The 3,754-nt window shown below is 43.2% G+C and overlaps 1 pseudogene; it reads left to right on the top strand.

Moving 5' to 3' along the window:
• Positions 1–232: 232 nt before the first annotated feature.
• On the top strand, positions 233–1,390 carry LOC129488722 (activated RNA polymerase II transcriptional coactivator p15-like; annotated as a pseudogene).
• The last annotated feature ends 2,364 nt before the right edge of the window (positions 1,391–3,754 follow it).

Raw genomic sequence — 3,754 nt, 5'->3', positions numbered from 1 at the left:
TAGCCAGGTGTGGTGGCGGGTGCATGTAATCCCAGCTACTTGGGAGGCTGAGGCAGGAGAATTACTTGAACCCAGGAGGTGGGGATTGCACTGAGCTGAGATTGTGCCATTGCACTCCAGCCTGGGTGGCAGAGTGAGACTGTTTCAAAAAAAAAAAGGAAGAAGAAGAAGTAATACACCAGAGTTACCAGTGAGCAAGCGGGAGGGTCTTTGGCTACTGGAGTGCAGCGGAGCAGAGCAATGCCCAAATCAAAGGAACTTGTTTCTTCAAGCTCTTCTGGCAGTGGTTCTGACAGTGATGTTGACAAAAAGTTAAAGAGGAAAAAGCAGGTTGCTCCAGAAAGACCTGTAAAGAAGCAAAAGACTGGTAAAACTTGAAGAGCTCTGTCATCTTCCAAAGAGAACAGCAGCAGCAGCACAGATGATAATATGATGTTTCAGGTTAGGAAAATGAGGTACATTAGTGTTTGGGATTTTTTTTTTTTTTTTTTTAGACTTGTCCCCCAAGGCTGGAGTGCAATGGCATGATCTTGGCTCACTGCAACCTCTGCCTCCCAGGTTCAAGCAATTCTCCTGCCTCAGCCTCCTGAGTATCTGGGACTGCAGGCACTCACCACCATGCCTGGCTAATTTCTGTCTTTTATGTCGAGACAGGGTTTCACCATGTTGGCCAGGCTGGTCTTGAACTCCTGACCTCAAGTGATCTGCCCACCTTGGCCTCCCAAAGTGCTAGGATTACAAGTGTGAGCCACCAAGCTGGGCCAGTGTTTGGGATTTTAAAGGGTAATTGATATTAACTAATATTGGATGGATCCAGAAGGTGAAATGAAACCAGGAAGAGAAGGTATTTCTTTGAATTTGGAGCAAAGAAGCCAGCTGAAGGAACAGATTTTTTAAAATTTAAATTTAAAGATTATATATATATATATAATATGCATAAAAATATATATGTAAAAGATATACGTAAATATATATATATATATATATATATATTTTTTTTTTTTTTTTTTTGAGACGGAGTCTCGCTCTGTTGCCCATGCTGGAGTGCAGTGGTGGGATCACAGCTCACCACACCCTCCATCTCCTGGGCTCAAGTGATCCACCTCAGCCTCCCTAGTAGCTGGGTCTATAGGTGCTGGCATCGCACATGCTAATTAAAAAAAAGATTTTTTGTAGAGAAGGCAGGGGTGGGGGGAGGTGTTTCACCGTGTTGTCCAGGCTAGTCTTAAATTCCTAGGCTCAAGTGATCCTCCACCTTTGCCTCCCCTAAGTGCTGGGATTAGAGGTGTGAGCCACTGCACCTGGCCAAGAACAGATTTCTGACACTGATGATGCAGTTAAGAAAACTGTGAAATCCAAACCATATAAAACCTATACTCTTCTAGTGTAGTTGGTGTGTGTGTGTGTGTGTGTGTGTGTGTGTGTGTGTGTGTGTGTGTGTGTTTGACAGGTTCTTGCTCTGTGGTCCAGGTTGAGTGCAGTGGGATAATAATCACGGCTCACTGCAATTTCCAACTCCTCCCACCTCAATCTTCTGAGTAGCTGGGGATACAGGTATGCTCCAACATGCCTAGCTAATTTTTAAGTTTTTTTTTATTTTTAATAGAGATGAGGTCTCACTATGTTGCCCAGGCTGGTCTAGAACTCCTGAGCTCAAGCGATGCTTCTGCCTCAGCCTCCCAAAGTGTTAGGATTACAGGGCCGAGCCACCGCTCCTGGCCTCTAGTTGTTTTAATCTGTCTTTTTACATTGGCTTTTGTTTTCTAAATGTTGTCCTCCAAGCTATTGTATGTTTAGATTGCAGAACAACTTGTAAAATGAATACTTGTTTTAATGTGCATTATTTAAAATGTTCGGAGTGAAGCTAATTGTCTACTTTATAAGGAGAATTGCTCTGTGCCCACCACTTAGTATACAATAAAATCAAGTAATACATTCTTAACTGTTGTGGCCTTTTTTTTTTGAGACAGAGTTTTACTCTTGTTGCCCAGGCTAGATCTCGGCTCACTGCAACCCCTGCCTCCCGAGTTCAAGTGATTCTCCTGCCTCAGCCTCCTGGGTAGTTGGATTACAGGCACCTGCCACCACACCTGGCCAATTTTTTGTATTTTTAGTAGAGATGGGGTTTCACCATGTTGACCAGGCTGGTCTCAAACTCCTGACCTCAGTTGATCCACCCGCCTCCACCTCCCCAAGTGCTGAGATTACAGGCATGAGCCACTGCGCCTGGCCCTGTTGTGGCCTTTTTTGATCATGAGAGTTGGTGCTCTTGAAGGCCAAAAATGACAGTTTTTTATAGATCTTTTAATTTCAATTCAGCTTTCACAATAAAAAAGAGTGTATTGCATTGAACAAAACAAAGTATTACACCAATACTAAACTTGATGGAAAATGTGATCTCAACTATGAAAATAAATATAGATGTAAATATCTGTATAGAAAAAATCATAATGAAGCATAGCAAAAGGCCATATATCATATTCATTGTTAATATTTGAGTTTATATTTCAGAGTTATCTTTTGGATAAGATTCAATTTTTTTTTCCTTTTTTTTGAGATGGAGTCTCGCTCTGTTGCCCAGGCTGGAGTGCAGTGGCGCGATCTTGGCTCACTGCAACCTCTGCCTCCCGGGTTCAAGCAATTCTCCTGTTTAGCCTCCCAAGCAGCTGGGACTACAGACATCCACCACCACGCCTGGCTAATTTTTGTATTTTTAGTAGAGACAACATTTCACCATATTGGCCAGGCTGGTCTTGAACTCCTGATCTTGTGATCCGCCCGCCTCAGCCTCCCAAAGTGCTGGGATTACAGGCGTAAGCCACCGGGTTTAGAGCCAACTTAAAATTAGTTCAAATGTCTGATTAGCTCATAACTGTGATCGATATTTTCTTTTTATTTTATTTTTTTCTTTTCTAGGTTTTTAAAAAATTCACAATCCACTTGGGCACAGTGGCTCACACCTGTGGTCTCAGAACTTTGGGAGGCCAAGGCCAAAGGTTTGCTTGAGCCCAGGAGTTCAAGACCAGCCTGGGCAACATAGCTAGACCCCCATCTCTAAAAAAAAAAAAAAAAAAAATTGGGATCCAAATAAGGTCTACACATTGCAATTGATCATATGTCATTTAACACTGTTTTAGTTTATAGGTTCCTCTTCTACCCCTTTAGACCAGCTACTATTATCTCATTTTCATGTCCTTCTGCAAAACCTTCTAACTGGGTTTCTACACTTCAATTTCCTCCTGCTCTAATCCAGTTTCTACAAAGCAGCCAGAGAAATCTGAACAAATGTAAACCAGATCAACATTCCACTTAAAGCCCTTCAAGCCTTCTTTTTTTTTTGAGATAGAGTTTCACTCTTGTTGCTCAGGCTGGAGGGCAGTGGTGTGATCTCGGCCCACTGCAACCTCTGCCTCCCGGATTCAAGCTATTCTCCTGCCTCAGCCTCCTGAGTAGCTGGGATTACAGGCGCCCGCCACCACGCCCAGCTAATTTTTGTATTTTTAGTAGAGATGGGGTTTTGCCATGTTGGCCAAGCTGGTCTCGAACTCCTAACCTCAAGTGATCTGCCCGCCTTGGCCTCTCAAAGTGCTGAGATTATAGGCGTGAACCACTGTGCCCTGCTCTTCAAGGCTTTTTATGCCCTGGCCTTGCCTATTGCTCCAACTTCTGGTTGTTTTTTTTTTTTTTTAAGACAGTCTTGCTGTATTGCCCAAGATGGAATGCAGTGGTATGATCTCAGGTCACTGCAACCTCT

This window comes from Symphalangus syndactylus, chromosome 8 (genome assembly GCF_028878055.3).
Source record: "Symphalangus syndactylus isolate Jambi chromosome 8, NHGRI_mSymSyn1-v2.1_pri, whole genome shotgun sequence".
Taxonomy (NCBI): domain Eukaryota; kingdom Metazoa; phylum Chordata; class Mammalia; order Primates; family Hylobatidae; genus Symphalangus; species Symphalangus syndactylus.
This window is presented reverse-complemented; position numbering and strand designations above follow the sequence as displayed.